This window comes from Palaemon carinicauda, chromosome 10 (assembly GCF_036898095.1).
Source record: "Palaemon carinicauda isolate YSFRI2023 chromosome 10, ASM3689809v2, whole genome shotgun sequence".
Lineage (NCBI taxonomy): Eukaryota > Metazoa > Arthropoda > Malacostraca > Decapoda > Palaemonidae > Palaemon > Palaemon carinicauda.
Window position 1 is genome coordinate 17,840,898 of NC_090734.1, and position 23,946 is coordinate 17,864,843.

The 23,946-nt window shown below is 38.0% G+C and overlaps 1 protein-coding gene and 1 long non-coding RNA gene across 6 annotated transcripts in view; one reads left to right on the plus strand and one right to left on the minus strand.

The window, feature by feature from the left end:
• Nucleotides 1-5,641, minus strand: part of LOC137648603 (uncharacterized) — a 66,280-nt gene extending 60,639 nt beyond the window's left edge. Inside the window, exon 1 of the mRNA XM_068381526.1 lies at nt 5,304-5,641. The gene's annotated coding sequence lies outside the window, so the exon portion shown is untranslated. The remainder of the gene's footprint in view (nt 1-5,303) is intronic.
• Nucleotides 1-23,946, plus strand: part of LOC137648379 (uncharacterized) — a 151,227-nt gene that overhangs the window by 106,953 nt on the left and 20,328 nt on the right. For 3 of the 5 annotated variants that reach the window (XR_011045602.1, XR_011045599.1, XR_011045600.1), the window contains exon 2: nt 18,253-18,624. This is a non-coding gene — a long non-coding RNA (uncharacterized lncRNA). Of the gene's footprint in view, nt 1-13,944; nt 14,187-18,252; nt 18,625-22,204; nt 22,251-23,946 lie in introns of those variants that run through there. The other 2 variants (XR_011045601.1, XR_011045603.1) reach the window with 2 other exon arrangements.

Genomic DNA, 23,946 nt, shown 5'->3' on the forward strand with positions numbered 1-23,946 from the left:
GATGATTTTTTTTAAGGATCTTTGTCCGGATCTTTTGTAACTGCTGCTCCTCGTTCGCCTAAACGTCAGAGCTTACACTAGGCCTAGCTACTTCGAAGCCGTTGTTTTTAAGCTAGTGCTCTCTCGCTCTCCTAGAGAGCGTTACGTTGGCTAGGCGACTGGTTTTTCACCAGGAGGAGTTTGGGGGATACAGCCTTTGCTTTCCCTTCTTTTAAACTGGTTTATAGAGCGAGAGTCTGATATGACACGAGAGAAGTTCTCGGCTTGGGAGTTCATGCCTCTGCCCAGATAGACTTCTCAATTCTCGTAGACTCTCCCTGGCGCCTGGCCAGGAGACGCTCCAAGTTGCTTAAAGGTCAACTTCACAGCTGTTTTCGAGCCTTTGAAGTTTTGCTGTACAATTATGTCACGCATAACAAGGCTTTCAGGGATGGTAAACGGTACCGCCTCAGTCGCTAACCCCGTCTGTTGCCACACCTGCTCCCGTAGACCCTAAATGGGCTTTGCTGCAAGACATGCAGTCCAAGCTTGCGTCCTTGTTAGAGGACTTTAATCCGGAGAAGGTTGCTACCGTACCTTCTGACCAACAACCTTCCAACCGGTCGGTTGTGCGCCCTGTTGACGCTGAGGTAACCTACTCGCGTCTGCCAGTTGAGGTGGTCCCTCCACCGATGCGACCCAGTGTGGGTTGCCAGCCGCACGTTGACGTTAAGCGACGCTCGGAGGTGGTTGTTGACGTTCAGGACGTTCAACAACCAGCAGAGGTGACTTGTTTTGACGCAGTGCGTCAACCTCAGCAACCCGGTAGGGTGTTGACTGCACAACCCAGACGGTCTAGACAGTCTCGGGTTGACGCTGTGCTTCCTCGCGCAACCATGGTTGTTGACAGTTCACAGACTGTGCAGCAGTTCCATGATATTGCGTCCGGCTCCGTCACGCATCCACCAGTGCGACCGGACTCAGCGAGCCAGACGTTGCCCACTCCGTTGCCGTTTCCTCATCAGTTTTCGGATGAGGAACCCTCTGATGAGGACGTTGCTGAACAACAAGACGATCAGCCCCCAGAATAGATCAAGCCCTGCTATCCATCCAGAAGATGCTGAAGAAGGAACGCTGCTCAGTCAGGCTGTGGATGAGTCTGGTAGGGACGCTGTCATCCGTGGAACAATTTGTGTCACTAGGAAGACTACACCTCCGTCCTCTTCAATACCATCTAGCTTTTCACTGGAAAAAGGACAAGACGCTAGAAGCGGTCTCGATCCCGGTTTCCGAAAAGATAAAGTCTTGTCTGACTTGGTGGAAGGACAATATCAACCTAAGAGAGGGTCTTCCCCTGGCTGTTCAGACTCCCAACCACGTTCTCTTCTCGGACGCATCGGACTTGGGCTGGGGCGCGACACTAGACGGTCGGGAATGCTCAGGACTGTGGAACTCGAGTCAGAGGAGCATGCATATCAACTGCAAGGAGCTGTTGGCAGTACATCTGGCCTTGAAAAGCTTCAAGTCTCTCCTTCGAGGCAAAGTGGTGGAAGTTAACTCGGACATCACCACGGCCTTGGCGTACATCTCCAAACAAGGAGGTACCCACTCACTGACGTTGTACGAGATCACAAGGGACCTGCTCATCTGGTCAAAAGGTCAAGACATCTCCCTAGTAACGAGGTTCATCCAAGGCGACTTGAACATCATAGCAGATTGTCTCAGTCGGAAAGGGCAAGTAATTCCAACCGAATGGACCCTCCACAAGGATGTGTGCAAGAGACTTTGGGCCACTTGGGGTAAAACCATCCATAGATCTCTTTGCAACCTCGCTGACCAAGAGGCTTCCAATCTATTGCTCTCCAGTCCCGGACCCAGCAGCAATACATATAGATGCTTTCCTCCTAGATTGGTCACATCTGGATCTCTACGCATTCCCACCGTTCAAGATTGTCAACAAGGTACTGCAGAAGTTCGCCTCTCACGAAGGGACAAGGTTGACGTTAGTTGCTTCCCTCTGGCCCGCGAGAGAATGGTTCACCGAGATACTTCGATGGTTAGTAGACGTTCCCAGTAGTCTTCCTCTAAGGGTAGACCTTCTACGTCAGCCACACGTAAAGAAGGTACATTACTCCAAAGCCTCCACGCTCTTCGTCTGACTGCCTTCAGACTATCGAAAGACTCTCTAGAACTAGAGGCTTTTCGAAGGAAGCAGCCAGTGCGATTGCTAGAGCAAGGAGAGCTTCTTCCATTAGAGTCTACCAATCGAAGTGGGAAGTCTTCCGAGACTGGTGCAAGTCAGTTTCTGTATCCTCGACCAGTACCTCTGTAGCTCAAATAGCTGTTTTTCTCTTATACCTGAGAAAAGGACGATCCCTTTCAGCTCCCACTATCAAGGGCTACAGAAGCATGTTGGCATCGGTCTTCCGGCATAGAGGCTTAGATCTTTCCAAACATAAAGATCTGCAAGACCTCCTTAAGTCTTTAGAGACCACCAAGGAGCGTCGTTTGGCTACCCCTGGATGGAATTTAGACGTGGTACTAAGATTCTTCATATCAGACAGGTTGGAGCCGTTACTATCAGCCTCCCTGAAAGATCTCACTCTTAAGACTCTTTTCCTGGTATGCTTAGCCTCGGCTAAAAGAGTCAGTGAGATTCATGCCTTCAGCAAGAACATAGGATTTTCGTCAGAAAAAGCCACTTGTTCGCTACAACTTGGTTTTCTAGCCAAAAATGAGCTACCTTCTCGGCCTTGGCCTAAATCTTTCGATATCCCCAGCTTATCGGAGATCGTAGGCAATGAACTAGAAAGAGTCTTATGCCCTGTTAGAGCTCTTAAGTTCTATTTAAAGCGTACTAAACCTTTACAAGGCCAATCTGAAGCTTTATGGTGTTCAGTTAAGAAACCATCCTTGCCTTTGTCAAAGAATGCTTGGTCAGACTTTATCAGATTGTTAATACGAGAAGCTCATTCACATCTGAGTGAGGAAGACCGAACTTTGCTTAAGGTGAAGACGCACGAAGTTAGAGCTGTAACAACTTCCGTGGCCTTTAAGCAAAATATATCTCTGCAAAGTATAATGGACGCAACCTATTGGAGAAGCAAGTCAGTGTTCGCGTCATTTTACTTGAAAGATGTCCAGTCTCTTTACAAGAACTGCTACAGTAGTGGGTGAGGGCTCAACCACTACAATTCCCTAATTCCATACCCTTTTAATCTTTCTCTTGAAATGTTTTTATTGTTGTTTTTTGGGTTGTCCGGAAGGCTAAGAAGCCTTTCGCATCCTGGTTGATTTGGCGGGTGGTCAAAGTCATTTCTTGAGAGCGCCTAGATTAGGGGTTTTGATGAGGTCCTGTTGTATGGGTTGCAACCCTTGATACTTCAGATCCTAGGGGTCGATCAGCATCCTAAGAGGATCGCGAGGCTCCGTAAGGAAGACGTACTTAAAAAGGCAGAGTAATTGTTCAAGTCGACTTCCTTACCAGGTACCTATTTATTTTGTTTTTGTTATTTTGATAACTTCTGAAATGAAATAAAAACTCTTAGCTCATAATAATGTAAACATATATTGCTGGTCTCTACCCACCCCCCTGGTGTGAATCAGCTATTATAATCACCGGCTAAGTTAAATATTGAAAAATGTTATTTTGATAATAAAATAAATTTTTGAATATACTTACCCGGTGATTATAAATTAAAGGACCCTCCCTTCCTCCCCAATAGAGACACAGTGGGACGAGGAGAAAATTGAGTTCTTTGTTTACATTGAGTACTGGGTATCTGGACGACAGATGGCGCTGTTGGGCACACCCGCAACCTGTGTAGCGATCGCTGGCGAGTTTTTACCGTAGAGTTGTCTGTCGGGCAACAGAGTTGCAGCTATTATAATCACCGGGTAAGTATATTCAAAAATTTATTTTATTATCAAAATAACATTTTTATTACCACTTTTGAATAATTACTCCATTTGTAATTTAGTATATATTTTGAATATAATAAAATGTATGCTGGCATCGCAAACTTCTGTTTATGTACGCTGACATCACGAACTTCTGTTAGGTTGACGATGCCGGTTCCAGGTCGTTTAGTGAGGAAACCAAGCTAGTATTTTTATAACCCCTCCCTCCCTTGCTCAACATATCTTGCCATTTTTTGCTTTCCAAGCATTTCAAGAACCTCCAAGTTACTATACAAGAATAGGAAAGCTGCAGAACTGTATAATTTGGGAGTAAATGGAGAGCGTGGCCTTCTAAACTAATACCAAAAATTTACCTACTTGGTCACCAAACTAATGTTATCTTGTAGTTTGTGGGGTGTATGTATGATAGCGGCCACTTGTATGTATGATTACGGCTACCTTTGAATACAGCAGTGTAAAGGGGGTTGCAGGGTTGAGAATACGGCTTGTAGGTTGGGTTAGGGGTAAAGTTCAGGTTAGTTGATGTCCACACGGGAGGAACTGGCCGCTGATATACAAAGGCTCCTAGTTTGTAGAATGGCTGACATAACAGTTAACTCGTCTTGGTGGAGGTAACTAAAGGAGGGTTGTGGGAGGAATTGGCCCCATCAATAATAACACACCGATGAGGGTTAATGTTTGGTGGGTACTATATACTAAGACGCATCTCTCTGATTCAGTAGAATGGGGTTCTATTCTCCTATTTTATGCATAAGTCAACCCATGATTGTCGATCTACAAACTTTTCGACTGGATTCTGAACTGTGGCCGTCGTTCTAAAAACGATTTTGGCGGGAGAAGCTAACTTAAAAACCCACCTAACCTATGCTAAAAGCCGTATCCTTACCCAGGGGGGCTGTGCCCCCCCCCCCCCCTTACACAACATATTTAAGATCCATAGACCATCTCCAAATGTTTTTATTCTATACAAGATAACAGTCGGTGCGATAATAAGCAAATTAGGACGCTTGGCCGTAGCGCTACAAACTACCCCTGGTTTTTGATGGGATATACCTAAGATAAATTTTGCTTTCAGGGCTAACTTAGAATATGATATCAACTAGTGTGGGCTATGCAACCTAGGCTAGAGAAACTAGGATAGATGCTAGGATAGATGCAAGTAGGTAACAAATAAGCTGCTATAATAACGTTAAGCTCTTGATCGAATTAATACTAAAGTAATACAACAACAGATAAATACAGCCTATAGTAAGACATATGGTCAAGTAAGGAAAAACATTCACTGAACCAGTATAAAGAATCTAATAATATTGACCAATCTTATTTCATTGTTGAAGTTTTTTAGTACCATTATACAGTTATTCACAAATAAATCTTGTAATAATTGTAATTATATTCCATACCACTATCCTGCAGGACGATAAACATTAATCTATTCACAATTTTGACAAGTTGAATTAATTGTTTTTGTTTTGATTAGGTCATTCTTCTTCTTCACTTTTTTGCGACGTCGGTAGGTCAAATGTGTTGATCGAGATGATTTTATCCGGCTAATATTTGGCTGAAGAGGAAACTTGAGAGAGATATATGTTAAATCTATAAAGAAGACTGTTTATTGCTGTGTTAAGAGCATATTAGTGTAAACCAATACTTTTGTAAGGGTCTTTGTGATTATTTTGTAAAGTAAGATCACTGGTGACTGATCAGATTCCATGTTCCTCGTTGCTCTCTCCACAACACTGATTGTGGGCACCCGGCACACTAGTACACTACTGGAAGACGCGCAGTAGGTGCAAAGCTCTGCAATCAGCAGAAAATTCAATATCATTAGTTACCTAACTTCAGGTCCTTTCAATATACGAGGCTATATCTTAAGTAGACGTTTCTAAATTCCGTATTTTTATGTCATCGTTTCTAAATTTTCTTAACTCATTACAACCTTCCTACACAACACAAAGACTATTATTATCATTCATGTTTCTATAATTTTCTTTTAATTCTACCATATTCAATCTTGTTTTCGTAACTATTACTGGCTCATCAGCGTTAGTTTTTCCATGTAGTCTATTCTGCCATTAGTATTCACAAACCTCAGTTTAATCATCTCTGCTTTCTTTTCTTCCATTTTTCCTTCAATTTCATTTGCCACTTTACTTTTTATTTCTTTATTTTGCGTTCTTGCCTTTTATACTTTCTTACTTTTTCAATTTTAATATATTTACTGCATATTTCTATGAAAATTTTCCTCCAACATACTCAATATGGTTCTCTTATTTGATCTTCTACTACCTCTTTAACTAGTTTGTCATCTGGTGTTATAATGGGTTGAAAATGTTAAGTATAATGAATATGGAAATCGTGTGTACAGAATAGCAAATCGTGGCAGGTCGAGGAACCATGAGATATTTTGAAGGAAAATTAAAATACCTTTGAGGTGCATTTGGAAGAATCAAGGTAAGAGAAAGAAGACAGGGAATGGAAAAATAACATGATAGACTGTAAGATGTTGACGGGGGAAGTAGAGAGTTCTATGGGGGTAAACGAAGAGAGAAACATTAATTGATCATCTAGAGGATACAGAAAGTAAATGAAAAAATCTACCGTAAATAATTCAATGTTTTGTTGGATGTGGAAAATAGAAGATTAGAAAGGGTTTATTGTGAATTCGAGAATGATTGTGAAAATAAAAGAGGATTCACAGTAATTGGTAACCGGAATTTGTTTTCTCTAAGTGCAAACGAGAGACGACAAAACTATGATTGCTGACGTATGGAGAGAGGAAGGATTGTGTAGGTTTAAGTGTTCTTTCTGAAATACTGAAATATTTATGTTAAAAACAAACTATGCCATACGGGGTTCTAAAAGAAGTACGATAAAACTATTATTGAGGAAAAGTGTGAGTGGCTAGGTTCCATATACAAAATATTTGTCGAGAGTGGTTCAAATATGAATAGTTTTGTGTTGAAACAAGTTAGCGAGAGGCAGGTGTGCTATGCAAAGTGCAATGATATTAAGAATGGGCATTTGATGTGAGTGCAGATATCCAAGTTAAGAAATTTGTTCATTTATGCAGTGTGGAATAGTCTACATTTAGAGATATGGGCGTGGTTTCGTGTAGTTTGGGAAAATGGTAGAAAAGTTACTTGAGAAGTTATTGTAAGAGGAAAATTTTCGAATAAAATGTCGAGAAACACTTAGGACTGAGTACGTTTGAAATTGAAGAGAAAGCTCACACACACACACACACACACACACACACACACACACACACACACACACACACACACACACACACACACACACACACACACATATATATATATATATATATATATATATACTATATATATATATATATATATATATATATATATATATATATATATATATATATATATATATATATATATATATATATACTTATATATAAATATATATATATATAGAGAGAGAGAGAGAGAGAGAGAGAGAGAGAGAGAGAGAGAGAGAGAGAGAGAGAGAGAGAGAGAGAGAGAGAGAGAATTAAATTGTATAAGTGTAAATTTGCAGGGTCTTCTAAATGAGTGCACATATTTTCCATGTATGATAGGATCATAAAGAAAGTACTTACAGAGGACGCTTTTGTGCAAAGAGTGGAGTGAGGACGTGCTGAAGAAGTGCTCTGTTGAAATTTAACAACAATAGTGGCAAGTTAAAAGTGAAAATCGTTAAGTTAATAATTTCCGACACCATTAAGTTATGTAAACTGGAATCAGCGTCATTGGAATACTAAATAGTGCAAAATTACATATTAATAGTTTATTACAACTAGGACAGGTAAGAGTTACCAATTATGGTTTTCCTGACCCATTTGGACTTAGATATAGTGTAAACTACGAAAATGTTAGGAGCCATTAAGAAAATTAGAAGGAAACCTCATGAAAAGACTGAAACAGGAAAATCAGTTGAAGATGAAACAAATGAATTTCTACAGATAATGAAGAATACACCAGTATATGATAGTGACAACATGGAGGAAGGCGCCTGTGGAAGAAATGCTGAATCAGCGAATGGATCGTTGGCCACCGTGGAATCTGATGACACTGAACTATGTGAGCACCAGGGTTGCCAGATGGGAAAAATCTCCTACGGCCAAATTATTTTCATATGACGGCCAAACCGGCCAAATCAACTATGGTTTACGGCCAAAATTCGGCCAAATATTATTTTTTTTTATTACACTAACTACTATTATTAGCCTATTATTATTAGTAATGCAGATGTAAGTATGTAGTATAAAAGGCTATTAATTAGATAAGCATGAGTAGCAGGCCTAAATCAGGTATTAATCCTTCACTTCTTTGCCATGAATTTACATTTATCTATTGTCATTACTCTCATGCAGTTAGTATCACATTGTATGCATTCAAACACACAAACAAGTATGAGCATAAATTAATTAAATGCATATGTGTATTTTTTATGGGCATGTGAAAAGAGAGAGAGAGAGAGAGAGAGAGAGAGAGAGAGAGAGAGAGAGAGAGAGAGAGAGAGAGGAACTTTGCTGAAGTAGAAAAAGGTTTACTTAATGACATAATGGTAATCAATCACCAATCACAGCACTATTTTTTATAAAGTCTCCTTTTCGCTGTTTAAAACGTCAGGTTCAAATTCACACTGATGCTCAAGTGAAGCTAGAAATGTATCTAAATCGATGCATTTCTTTATTTAGTACTAAACGCGTACTTGTCTTTTACTGTGTGTGTCTGTCAGTAAGCAATAGCCTGTAGGTTACGTTGCTGTTACATCACTTATCTAGTACTGAACAAGTAGTAAACATACACTTGTACTGTATGTGTCTGTCAATAGGCAACATAGCCAGTAGGTTACGTGGTTGTTACATCACTATACTGTCATTTCATTTGATATTTTACTGATTAGAGATAAAAATTAGATATAACATATGAAAGATAAATGATATTACATGAAATGTAATCATTTTGAAAACAATACGGCCAAAATTCGGCCAAATTGTTTGGCCGTCGATGGCTAATAGTTTACGGCCAGAGAGTTTTCCATACGGCCAAATTTGGCAAATTTGGCCGCAAAAACGGCCAGATGGCAACCCTGGTGAGCACTGCAAGACTGTCGTTGCCAATGAGGGAATTTGTTGCAATAGATGTGAAAAATGGTATCATATTGAAAACGAATGTTCTGGATTAATAGAAAATTTATCACAAGCTGGCAGAAGACTATTGTGTAACGAACATATTTATTACATATGTAGAAATTGCACTGATAAGTTCAATGAGGATGCAGCAAACATACAAAGAAAAGTATTGGATGAAGAAGCCGTAATGTCCCATCATTTGGTTCAGGTCTTGAATAAAATAGAAGAAATGAAGGATAGCATGACAGAAATGAGAAATAAATTGCAAGAAATAAGAGATGAGATGCATGAATTAAGAAATGAAATGAAAGAATTAAAAAATGAAAAGAAAAGGAATGAAGATGACATAGATAGGAAGCATCTAACTGGCACATATGCTGAAAAGCTGAAATCAAAGAAAACATTGATTGTAAAATCAACTGATGAGGTGTCAGCAGTTAATAATAAGAAAACAATTATGACCAAATTAAAAGCCCAAGTTGGAAGTACTGCTGAAACAAAAGATGGCCACCTGATCATAAAATTTGCAGATAAACAGAACCTGGAGCAGGCAAAATCAGAATTGGAACATGGTAATGTAAACAAGATCACTGTTACTGAAAAAGGAAAACTTAAACCGAAGATAAAACTTACTAATGTACCAGAAGATGATGATGATATTATTCAAAGTCTGAAGCTTAAGAACCAGTGGCTAAATAGACACATTGTAGAAAACGATGATCTGACTATCATAATGCAAGAAAATTCAAGAATGGATAAACATAAACACTATATTATAAAATGTACACCTAAGATACGTAAAGCAATCTATGAAAATGGAGATAAACTTAGTACCACATATAGAATATGTAATGTTTACGATCATTACATGCCCTACCAGTGTTACAAATGCCAGGAATTTGGGCATAGTGCAGCAAATTGCAAGAATAAACAGTCGTGCCCCAAGTGCGCGAGAGAACATAAAGCAGGTCATTGCAATGTTGTTGAAGTTAAATGCATAAATTGTGTGAGAAAGAACTATGATGACACAGAACATAAATCCTATGACAAAGTAAACTGTGAAGTTTATAAGCAAGAAATAATAAGAGCCAGAAACAATACTGACCATGGCTTCGATTAAGAAAATATGTAATCTAATAAATATACAATCCATTGGCAATAAAACTCATATCATTAAGGAAGTCGTAAGTGATCAAGATGTGGATATTTGCTTATTAACCGAAATTTGGTTGAGTGGTAATGTGAGTGACAGATCGAAAATAAATGAAATGACACCTAAATCTTATAACTTTTATCATGAACCAAGAGAAAACAAAAGAGGTGGTGGCATTGGAATCTTAATAAAGAAATCATACAAAGTTACAGTAAGAAATCATCTCATAGTTAATTCATTTGAATATATGAATATTAAAATTTTATCTCGAAATGTAAATCTACAAATAGTTATACTCTATAGACCACCGTGCAAAAGCAAAAGAATGTTTCTAGATGAATTTAATAACTTACTAGATACATTGAATGACAATCGAAATATAGTTATATGTGGTGATTTCAACCTACATCTCGATAACAGAGTAGACCCATATGTCAATGAATTTAGAGAATTGATTGACAACCATGACCTTGAAAACATAGTGTCTGAACCAACAGCTCAGTCTAATCATATACTAGATCTAGTTATAGTAAACAAAAACAACATCATCATACTAAATATGGAGATTGAACCTGACTGCTCTATATCCCCAATGCATAAGTTGATGTTTTTTGAAATAGACGTTAGAAAAAATAATGCAATACAGAAGGAAATCACATACAGAATTAAGACTAACTTTGATCTAAAAGAGTTCATTGAACAAAGCCTAGAGGACATAAAAGGGATAACACCAGTCTGTAACTGTGAAGAGAATCACACCCTTGTAGAGGGACAATCCTGTATAAACTGCATTACTGATAGAAGTAAAACTATACTTGCAACTAATTATAATAATAGGTGCCCGGAAATAACAAAAATAATCACAATTAAAGAAAAATCGAACTGGTTTGATAATGAATTACACGAAGAGAAAAAAAGAAAAAGAAAAATGGAGGATAAATGGAAAAGAAATAAAAATAATGAAAACTGGCAACATTACAAAGCAGCTAGAAATCGCTACAATTACCTTATCTTAGTTAAAAAAAAAAAGGCCTATTATAAAAAAGTGTGCAATGAAAATGACCCAAGGAAAATACATAAGAACCTAAAGAAACTATTAGGTCTAAAGACAGAAATAGTGTTGCCCGATATAACTAATGATCCTAAATGCCTAGCAAATGGTTTTATTAATTATTTTGAGGAAAAAATAAATCAAATCTGCTCCAGTTTTCACAACATCAGCACAACAGAGCAAAGGAATACATCAGCAACAGGTGTAAATAAGCTAAGGGTATTCAAAGAGTTAAGTCAGAGTGATTATATGAGAATAATAAAGAAAGTAAAAAAAAAACCTACTGCGGAAATGATCCATTTCCAATTAATGATGTAAAAGATGCAGAAAATTTTACCAGACTACAAGAGACCTACCGAAACATGGTAAATATGAGTCTAACACAGGCAGTTTTCCCTGATTGTGAAAAAGTTGCGTGTATCAAGCCTGTGTATAAAGGAAAAGGTGATGCAGACAATTTAAGTTCATATAGGCCAATATCGAATCTGTCATATTTTTCGAAAATTATTGAAACGGCTGTACACGAACAAACCTGGAAATATCTGAAAAAATCTAATGTCATACCTGATGATCAATCTGCATACAGAGAAAATTACTCCACAGAAACAACAATATTAGCGATAAAAAATGACATAACAGAAATTATAACAAATGGCAAGTGTTGCATTCTTGTAATGCTTGATCTAAGTGCAGCATTTGATACTGTAGAACATACATATCTGATGGAAGACCTTAAAGCTGTGGGCATCGTAGAACGAGCACACGACTGGTTTGTGAGTTATCTTGAAAAGCGCAAAGTTAAAGTAGTAATATCAAATGTTGAATCTGAGACAAGAAAACTAACCAAAGGGGTGCCTCAAGGCAGTGTACTAGGTCCTCTCCTGTTTGAAATTTACACGATTGAACTGGCAAATATACTTGAAACTCACAGAGTTAAGTTTAAAATATACGCTGATGATACACAATTCTATTTCCCAATAGAATCAGTTGATGAAGCTGTAAGAAAGATACATGAAATAATGAATGACATTAAGGCTTGGATGTTAACAAAAAAGCTCAAGCTCAATGAAGACAAAAGTGAATGTATTATTTTTGGAAATGAAAAAGATATAAAAAGAATCGAATGCTTCCAAAGAATTGAAATAGGTCAATCGATCATTGACCTAAAGAAATCTGTCAGGAATCTTTGAGTAATCATGGATGATAGACTGACAATGAACGAACATATAAATAACATGGTAAGAAATTGTAACTATCATATTAGAAACATAGCATTTATTAGTAAATACTTAGATGAAAAATCTATGGCCATACTCATTTATCACCACATATTTTCAAGAATTGATTACTGCAACTCACTGTTCTATGGCTTACCAAATTATCAGCTGAAGAAAATTCAGAGAGTACAAAACAGAGCCGCCAGATTAATAAAAGGACTACACAATAGGGAAAGAATTACCCCTGCACTAATTAAGTTACACTGGCTACCGGTAAAAGCGAGAATTGAATACAAGCTACTCATACTAACGTTTAAGATACTGAACCAAAATATCTAAAAGAATGCCTGAATAAACTAGAACTAGGAACAAATGTTAACACAAGACACATGAGTGACAAACATAGGCTATCTGAACCAAGAACAAATAGTAAATTTGGTGAAAGGGCTTTTAGCTACTGTGCGCCTAGACACTATAATAAACTGCCAACTGAAATGAAGGACCTAAAGGGAGCAATTGAATTTAAGAAGAAACTAAAGACATTACTTTTCACAAGATCATATGATTTGGAAGATGCTACAATCAAAGAATTGTATAAGTTATAATGAAAATGTTTCGTTAGATGATTAATATGGACCCGCCCGAGAAGTAGTTCACTCGACTTCAGTGGAGGGTTGGATTTAAACCCAAAACAAGTAAACAAGTAAGTAATTAGGTGAAATAAAATGAAATGTATTGTATTACTACTTTTAGGTCGTTACAATGCTCCTTCGCCCACCAGGTTTACTTTGTCCTACGTGCACCCAGTTCCCACCTGATTCTAACTTGCTTCACATCTCTTACTAGAGGGCCACTCGTGAGAGAGCATGACTGCCTCGCTAAACTGTCTTAATTTGCTCTAACAATACTGCGTACTTGTATTTCGATGTAATTTCTTGTATAATTTTGTTCTAAAACCAAAAATAAACTAACAAAATAGCTTCCATTTACTTAATATTACCATTTTTTTCAAAGTATTGCTGCGTGCTTGTATTTCAATGTACAGTAGAGTAATTTATCCAAAATTTTGCAGATTCACTCTTATGTCATACTCAACAAGTTTGGTCCAAATCGTTTTTTTTTTCTTTTAAATCCTCACAAATAAATAAGTAAATTTTATGGGCCATGATTTTCGATTGCCAGTCCAAATGCGAAAGGTGTATTCAAACTTTATTTATTTTTCTTGATTCTAAAGGAAAATAAAATTCTCAAAGGTTTTTTAGATCTTGCATATAGGCGCTTCAAAAGTTTTCTTCCAAATTACGTTCTAGGCTTCTAGCTTAACTCAACATTAGTCTTTTCCTCTGACCAACAGATGTCGCTGTGTCATAAACGCTTGAACTGATACTCTAAAATCCTTGTTTGTAGTTTCAGCCAATCACAACTTCAGGATTCAGTTGAATTAGGTTTAAGTCCTCATTTGCCTGAAAGAACTTCGTGATACAGTTTGGTAATTACACGTTTAAGCCATTTTACTTTTCAAATAGTGTATCTATTTCAAGTAAGTAGTGTTGCTTTCTAACCCTTTAACAAATTCGACGCCTTACGTAAATTCCTGAATATATGGGTGCCTGGAATGTTATCTTAGACCCCAAAAAGGCAAGAAAGGAAATAAAGAAAAAACGAAAATCAGTTATGGAGTGGTCAACGGGTAGCTGAAATTTTACAAGAATTAAGGTAAGCTTTATGAGATATAAGGGGATGATATCATAGTAGAGAGTATTTTTATTTTAACTCGAGGATGAATTTGTGATTGGGCATATATATTAGTGTAGATGTTTGCTCGGTTAAATACATAACTGTAATACTTTGCCACTTATGTGAAGATTGTGCTGTGAATAGGAAATGAGCTTAAGGTTCATATTTTGGGTTAAGTCATGGCAACCAACTAACTTTCCCTTTTTTATACCCATTTTTTTTCTTAGGTCTAATGAATATATCCCTTAATGTTTTGTATGTTGAGCACTATAAGGTATTTTTTTCCAGATTTGTTTAAAGATGTACGTGAAATTCTTAGTTTATGCATGTTGAATTGTTTATAGTTTGTGATAAGTTATGTGCATTAGTTTTAATGAAGTTAGTGGAATTCGTCCTAAACCCATAGCTTTCAAAACGCGACAAGCCTTTGGCCACAAAACTTAGTACATAGATTTATTAATGCGAGAGAATGGCGGGGTTCCTCGAAATTTTCACGTAAGATTAATGTTTTGAACCGTGTCTGCCCTGAACATCTGTTTGCTTCAAGATATGCAAAAACACTTTTGGTATAAAGGTAAATGTGTAGGAGAGCTCCGCGGAAGATCTTGAAGAATTTAAACACCTACAATTCACTATTATATCATATAGAACGCTTATATAATAGTCAATATATGAGCAGCTTCTATTTAACGAAGATATTCGTGTGTATAGTTATGTTTCACTTGGATTTTTTCTAAGTGTTTGTTTTTGTTTACTGTGTGATGTCTTGGCTAAAATGAGCTGTTTCACCGCCTTACTGCGTATGGCAGACTAGTTCTCAATGCTATTCTAACCAATAACAGGTGTTTTCTTGACGTCACACTGTTTGAAAACCAATCATGGCGGTTTTTACAAATCTAGCCAATGCTGACACTTATTACTTCACTTATCCCTGCTATTTTTCCACCAGTTACCACAGTTTACGTGAAGTTCCGCGGAGGAATATTTTTGCACGTCTAGGATCTCCCTTCAAACTGAAAAGCTCATTTTGCCGTGAAGTATGGAGCAATTAGCAGGACCTTCATCCCGTTCCGACTGTGTCACTTATGACAATTGCTTTATTTCTTATGGGGATTTTTGTGTACATTATTCAGGGAAAGTTGATTTGCTAATTGCATTTGCTCAACGTCATGGTTTGATTTTGGCAGAGAAAAAGTGCCCTAATTGTGAAAATGTGTGCCGTATAGATTACAACAAATTAGCATTCCGATGTGATCGTAGTGTGGTTACTCGTGGGAAAAGGAAGAGGAGGTGCAATTTTTTCGTGTCTTGTTTCAAAGGTACATGGTTTGGAAACGCAAAGTTAGATATTGAGACTAATTTGAAGTTTGTGTTCCTTTTTTTGCAAAAGGCGTTTTCATTTAAATTTGTTTCGTTTGAACTGAAACTCAATAATCACACTATCGTTGATTGGTGTTCGTTTTGTTGTGAGGTGCTTATTTCTTGGGGTCTGAGACGTTCCTGAAAATTACTGTTGCCTTAAGGGGGGGGGTCGCAGGGGGGGCGGAGGCCCCCCCCCCCCCCCCCCCCCGGTAGGCCTAGGTAGGGGTACAGGGCCCCATAGGCTAGGTTAGGTGGGTGTCTTAGGTTCGGTGGTGCCCTGAAAATTACTGTGGCCTTAAGGGGGGGTCGCAGGGGGGGGGCGGAGCCCCCCCGGTAGGCCTAGGTAGGGGTACATGGCCCCCAGGGTAGGGTAGGTAGTTGTATTAGGTTTGGTAGTGCCCCGAAAAATCACTTTTCTCCTCCTCCCCCCACCCAAAAACCCCGCTTCCCACTGGGGTCCCCCATAATTGTAGTAGTAGGTTTATGCTTACATTTTCTGTGTAAGAGTTAGGTGGTTGTAGGAGGATTATCTCACAGTTTCAAGGTAACTGTAGCTCTAATTTACTGTTTTCTTTCGTTTTCTACTTTTAGAAACTTTTAAATCGAGCGCGGAGGTCTCCTACACAATTACCGGTATAAATTTTCAGATAAGATGAAAGTAGGAATAGTCAAGTCTACACGGTACCAGGCTGAATTTGCATTAAAGTTACAGTACATGGTTCAATTATAGAATGGTGCAACATTAGTTAGGCCATTGAAACTTGCATAATTGAATAGATCCTTGCAAGTACACTATTTTGAATGCCATATACTACTGGCAGAAACCTCTATTAATGAAGTTACAGATTTTAATAGAAAAATATCCGTTTTGCTCCTTTTGTTGTTAGCACATAGCATAGGAGTTTACTTCCATCGGGTGGTGCATAAAAATACTGGTAGTTGGCACTACGGCCATAAGCTAGTTGTTCAAACAATAAAGGACCTCTTTGTTATTTATTTGCAATATTGGAATATGCAATATAATCAGAACTTATTTTATTGGTCATGTTATTAGTAAAAAGTTTAGGTCTGATCCTTGGAAATGGAAAACAAGTCCATGTTCCAGCAGAAGATAAAGCTCGAAGCTACAGCTCCCCCTTTGTGTTATTTGCCCCTTCAACTTTGTATAAATGATAATTAACACCAAAATACTAACCTACCGGGCTAACGTGCATAGCAAAACACATTCCACTTGTCAGAACTTAGGAGCAATGAAGTAATGTTTATTCGCGAGCGAAGCGAGCATATGGCAGAGCAAAAACCAATAAATCATTAGCTCAACTAAGTAACGAGGTATTTAATTCTGAAGTTCACAACGTGCAACACTGCTATGCAAGACTCCATAGAGAAATGGGATGAAAAAACCTCGTTTTCTATGCGTCTGCAAGTCATGGCAGACTGAAGTTCCAGTGTATTGACAGTATTTCATTACTGTTAATCTGTTTTGATTAGGTAACTTTTTTTTATTACGATGATTGACGGAAACAAAGTTTAAAAAGGTTAATTTAAATAACATATTTTTTCACTATATTTGAAGGTGTTTCAAATGTAATTAATAATGATGTCTAGCTCAAATCCATAGTGGAGGAAAAACTACAAGTTTTAAAAAATCCCACTTAAATAATGATCCACTTGGCTTGCGAGTGCAGCTCACCATGTACCGCTTGCCAGAACATAGGAGCAGTGATGTAATGTTCATATCGTGGGCGCCTCTAGCCACAGCAGAGCCAAAAAGAAAAAAAAAATAAATAAATTAGGACCTGAAGTGAAAGGCAGATAATTGATACTTTAATTTCATACCATTTACATAAATTTTTTTACTGGGTTTGTGTTCATCATACATTTCTGATGATTATTATTTCTGTAAAGCACTAGTTCTTTGTTTCCCTTCCCCGATTTCTAACTGGGGGCGCCCCGAGCTTGTTGGGTTGGAAAGGGGGTTAAGGTAACATTTCCTAAAAAATGTCAGATTCTTTGAAAATATATCTTAAAATGAAGGATTCTTTAATTATTTTTTTTTGATAGAAAATGGTGATGTGGTTTGCTTCTGAAGAATCTGTAAAAGTCATCCTTGAAATTGCAATGATTAAAGTGGTAACCTCCAAAAACAAGTTTTTGATTTTATTTATCACTACTTGTCCTGGGCTAGGATTTGGGAGGCCATTCAGATGCAACTCTGGGAAACTCTGTACATACTAGTTGTTTTGGAGGTTGTATGAAAGATGGAAAACAGGAAGCAGAAATGGACAAGTAGAGAGCCAAAATGTGGGTGCTAATATCGCTAACCATTTAAATGGATAGAGCCGTCATTGAAGGTTATGGAATGGGCTTGACTATTGTAATGTATTAGTTGCTTGAAGATTGAATGGTCTGAGATCTTCTTTCATACTGAAGTAGAATTGGATTGTTTTCCAATCTCAAAAATTTTCCTCTTGAGGGTATTTGTCAGGATACTAATGCTTACAAATTTTGACTTTGAGGTGTTAGAGGAGCTAAGTTTTCATTCATTTTCCCTTCCATAGCATAAGGCGTTTGTGTATTTCTTTGAAACATTTTTACATTAGTGAATTTGCTGTCATTTACTAGTCAAGTTGGAGACCCCTCTTAATATATTTTGTTATAAGTGTTTTTTTTTTTTTTTCAGGGCCTGTACCATCTTGAGACACTAGTTTATCAGGATGTCAGCCTGGCAAGCCCAGTCTTCTGCTGTCGTACCTAACAGCAGCAGTAACATCTCCAGTAAACGACTTGAACTCACTAGTGTAGACGGAGATCAATATCCAGTAAACGACTTGAACTCACTAGTGTAGACGGAGATCAATATCCAGTAAACGACTTGAACTCACTAGTGTAGACGGAGATCAATATCCAGTAAACGACTTGAACTCACTAGTGTAGACGGAGATCAATATCCAGTAAACGACTTGAACTCACTAGTGTAGACGGAGATCAATATGCTGCCATGTAAATGGAAGGTGAACTTGTTATCACTGTACTATCCATGAGGCCAGAAAAGGTTAGTGGTTAATGCAAAGAATGTACTGTATATATTTACCTAAATTGTCTTCTATTATACCGTACTTTTTTATTCTTTAACTTTAAAAGGAAGTTTAATTTACCTGAATCTGTTATGTACTGTTGAATACTAATGTCCTATCGTTTCTGGTTCCTCACTGTAACCCTCAATATCTATAGATTCCAGAATTTCAGGTGTAGGAAACTTGCAGATTTCATTTTTAGGATGGAGGGCATGGGGGGAGGGGGGGGGGGTTACTTGTTAAAGCTGTAACGAGTGTGATGGTGAGGGAAGAAGGGAAATAGTATGAAAGTAAATTCCATATAATTCCATACGCTCCTAATTCTATCATCATAAATATTCTAATTTATAATTATGTGGTATATTTGTTTCTTGCTATACTTCTTGTGAATAATTAGTTGACAAAAACAAAACTTTTTTTTTTTTTTTTAATTATGGTAGTTTGGCAATGTATGTAGTCCCTACTGAAAAATCTTTCCTAAACACAGGCTAGGACTCTCTCTCTATGTGTAATGTTTAGGCGAGAGCCAACGGACAGAAAGAAGTACAGTAATGTAATGAGGAACTCGGCAACTTAGGACGCTTAACATCCTAGCACACTAACAGGTCACTGCAGTAAAGCTTTTACACACTCCTTGACAATCACTATGAATTTCCTTGTGGTCATATTATAATCCAAATCATGGTAGCTATTATAACAATATTGAATGCAGACATCCTAATCTGCCCAGCTTTCACCCAATTGACTTGGTCACCTAAGCTAGTTGACAATATTCTTAGATAGCGATGCATTATAGAAAACTTGTCACATTATTAATAACATGTTGTCAATATTTATGACAAGAGAATCCTTAAAGATTCTGCCATGCCAATATTCTAACCATTAAGTTATGTTTTTATGTCTGTGGGGCCAAAAATTTTCTTACCTCATTGTAAACCATATCTCTAGAAAAAACATGCTGCACCATATGATCTCCAGCCTTTGGTCAGAATCAGAAAGGTTACCAGCACATAAATCTGTTAGAGATGAGGGCAGTTCCAACAATTTCTGGTAGGTCGCTCGGTGATGTTGATGAACGACAACACCACAGTTGTGGCTTACATAAACAAACAGGGCAGTACCTTTTTGCAGCCTCTATTCCATCTTGCAGTAAAGATCCTCTGGTGGTCAGAAGAAGATTCGGTGGTTCTATCGGCTCACTTCATTCCCGGCTAGAGGAATGTGCTCACGGACAATCTGAGCAGAACGATTTGGTTACAGTAGTTGGCTCCGAATGGTCTTTGAATCACCAGATAGCCCGCAGTCCTGGCTTTGTGGGGTTCCCCGACTGTAAACCTGTTCGCAACATCTCTGAACAGCATGCTTCCACTGTACTGTTCTCCAGTTCCGGACCCTCGGGCTCTATGGCAAGATGCGTTCCTACAACGATGGGACAATATCGACGTGTACACCTTTCCCCCCGTTTTGTCTGGTGAGAAGACTGCTCAACAATACCAGAGCATTTAAAGATCTATTGATGACCCTTGCAGCTCCGCTATGGTTTCATGCAGAGTGGTTCCCAGACCTCCTGCAACTTCTCGTAGATCATCCACGAGAACTCCCTCCACGACCAGATCTACTCGAACTGCCACACGTGAACATCTTCCACGAGACCATGAAGTCGCTTCGTCTTCCCGCGTGGAGACTATCCAGCATCTCCTCACTCAGAAAGGCTTTTCATGGCAAGTTGCGGACCGAATGTCCGGACAATTTTGTAGGTTCTCTCAGCCTTGGTCTACCAGGTCAAGTGAAGAGAGGTTTTGTGGTTGGTGCCATGGAAGGAATATCTCTCTACTCGAAGCCAGTATACCAGTCATAGCGGAGATTCTTGGATACCTTCGGGAGGAACAGCTCCTTTCAGTATTGGCGGTTAAAGCTTATCGCTCGGCCTTGATCATCGCCTCTCGGCTGAAAGGAGTCTATATTTTTCTTCGTTCGAGCTTTCTCTACTCATATGGCGTTATGAGATCACTTGACCCCAGTCAGAGATCAGACTGCCTCCTTGGAACATGGTTTGTGTACTGAGATCCCTAAAAAGGCCTCCATTACGCTCATGACATCAGAAATTAGTACTGTATTTCCCTGGCTGTCAAACACAACTTTTCCGTGTCGCAGTTCCTCCAGGCTGGTGTGTGGAAAAGACAGACCACATTCACAGCGCACAACCTCAAAGACGTAACCCACAAGAGGCTCGATACGTTTACTATTGGTCCTTTGGTGGCTGCTCAACAGGTGGTTTTAAGATACCTCAAGCTCCTTATTAGACAAGTAGCAGTTGGTTGAAAGCATTGGTTACCCAGGTTAAGACTGGAATGAATGTAAAGAATGTCTGGCTTTCCTTCATCTTTCCTTCTCTTTGGGTACAGCACCATGGGTCACCCTGCAAACTGGTTTCAACCTCTGTAGGTAATTATCACCTCCCTTGTGTAGCCTAGTATAAGTTGTATTTATGTTGTCCACGTCCCCATTGCTTCTGCGAGGGAACAATGGGTTTGTCTGGCTGTTTTTTCTCCTATTTAAAAACTTGGGACGTTTTCATACTAATAACAACCTCTATTTTACTAATTTGCACAGACTGTGAGTATACTCACTTTGTATATTTCATCCCTAGATCACACTCGCGTCATATACTGTACTAGACAAAACCGGGTCAATGTCCATGCCAGATCTAGGACTTACACCCACCTAAAAGTGAGTCATCCACATAAATAACAGGTGGTTTGTTAGTAGGGGAACAAATGACAAATTGGAGATAATTTGTATTTTTCCTCATCTAGTACAAACCTGGAGTTACTTATATAAATTGGCCCACCATCACCTGTCCCCCAGAAGCCCTGCCTGCAATGAAAAGTGACTTCTTACTGCTGTGAGAGTATATATATATATATATATATATATATATATATATATATATATATATATATATATATATATATATATATATATATATATATATATATATATATATATATAAGAGGCAACTGGGTACCTCCCAGCCACCCCTTGCCTACCCGCTAAGCGGTTAGGCAGGGTTGCCACCTCGCACTTCAAAGTCTAATAGCTACCTCTGAAAGAATATCCACAAATAACGGAAGGTTTGTATTAGATAGGGAAAAATACAAATTATCTCCAAATTTGTCATTTTAAGTTTTTTCTATTGTTACATTTATTTAATACAGACCTGCTTTGTAGTATGTTTACTCTGCTGCAGTGTACAATGAACCAAAGAAAACAAACATTTAGCTTTCCTCGTCTCTATATCCAGTTGGTATTTTTGTTACTGAATGTTAAAGTGAGACCCTAAACAATTAGTTACTCTGGTTGTTGATATTTGTAAAGTTTTATTGTATTTGTTTGATAGGGGGTGGGTGGTTTTGGCTTTATGATCTGTATATTTTCTTTGTCTTAAGTACTGTACTATATTTAGCACATACTGTAATTGTGGGTTTATTTTTATATTTTGGGATGTTATAACTTTTTTTTTTTTTTTTTTTTTTTTTTTTTTTTTTTTTTTTACAGTAAACTCCAATGTAAATGGGTAGTGGTGCCTAGCTGCTTGTCAGGGGTAAGTGTTAAAGGTGTAGGTCATCCTACTTTGCAGCTGTGCAGCATTCTAAGCATGGAGCTCTACATGGCTCGAATGCCATTTTGTGGTATGGAACTAGTTAAGACTTTGACATACGGAAAGTGCATTGTTTGGGGGGAGATGTACTGATGTTAGGAGTGAATTCTGCTGGAGCTTTGTTTGGGCGTGTGTTGTAGTTACATTTGAATACAGTTCAAAGACTTTTTGTGTGATACCAGGCTCTTGTGAAAAAAAAGGCACTACCCGTTTAACAACTTTTAACAGCTGTGTGTGCTGGGTATGGCATTTGGAGGTTTGTAAGACAGGTGACATTGCCATGAAATGGGTTTAGGTAGAATATAAATTATATCTAGTTAATATGGCCTTGACATGGATGTCTTCAAGTTGAGTATTATTTTGACACTTTGATTTATATATTAATGCTACTGATTTTTATGTCAAGTAAGTACTGTATTAACTTTCTCACAGGGGAGTAAATATTTGATTTGTATTTTAATGTTAATATTTTTTTTGTCAAATAAGTACCGTTTTGACTTTCTTAGAGGGGAATAAATATTTGAGTGGAGTCTAGTACTGTTCAAGGATTATGCAGGGCTCCTTTCCACAATAGTGTTACCAGGTATAAGCCAGTTATCAAAGAGTTGCAACAGGTATAAGCCAGTTATCAAAGAGTTGTAAGTGAAAGTCCTGCAAGCTAGTGCCTTGTTTAAACATTTAACATTTTTGGTGAATCATGGGTCTCGTATCAAAATTTTACCAGCATAAGTGATCACCTCAAAAGAACACAGCTAAATTGCATCTTGCCATGAAAATTCCAAACACTTTGTCTAGAGAAAGAAATTCACAGTCATCCTTCCATTTCCTTTCTGTTGGCAACTATACCCATTCTAAATATGGTTTGCATTTTGTCATTATAACAAGCCAATAAAGAATGACCACCCAGCTGCCCTTAGTAAAACAATATCACATAAGTCTCTTCTTCTCTCCCTTTAAAGACCCTAAATTAGACATTTGACCCAGAGAACTGGATTATCCACATGGCACCAGTGATAGATAACGTTTGCCCATGAAACATGTTTAAAATTTCCGTAACTTGTTAGCCTGGTTTCATAAATAAGATAGACCATAAGAGATAATGGTATAATATACAGTCGCTTCTGTTTAAATTCAGCACGAGTACTGTAATTCTTCTTCGGAAACGTTCCTTAGGGACTACTGTACTAATGGCAATCTACAGTAGGTTCTTGTGCTTCGAAAAGCCCGATTCTTTTTTGCCTTGATTCACTGCCATTTTAAGTGTGGATTATTAACCTTCACCCATAAACTAACCAGTCGCCCTGTAAGTGGGGAATATTTGCAAACATGACCAGGATTTTGGTCTGTAAGACACTTTTGCTGCCAAATGTTTCTATCCTGTTTGCATTTTATTTTCCCCATGGGAAAAAAAAACATACGCACAAATTTTCCCCAGGTCAGTTAGTGTTACTGAAAGGACTGCTTTTTTGATTGATCACAAATTCTTGGATGTAACAATTAAAGTATACATCATGATTATGATAATTAAATTGATGTACTGCACTAATGCCGAATGATTTTCCCAAGAAAGATCTTTGGACTGACACTATTCAAAGGATTTCTTGAACCCTGGGACATGGTTCAATAAAATTTAAAAATG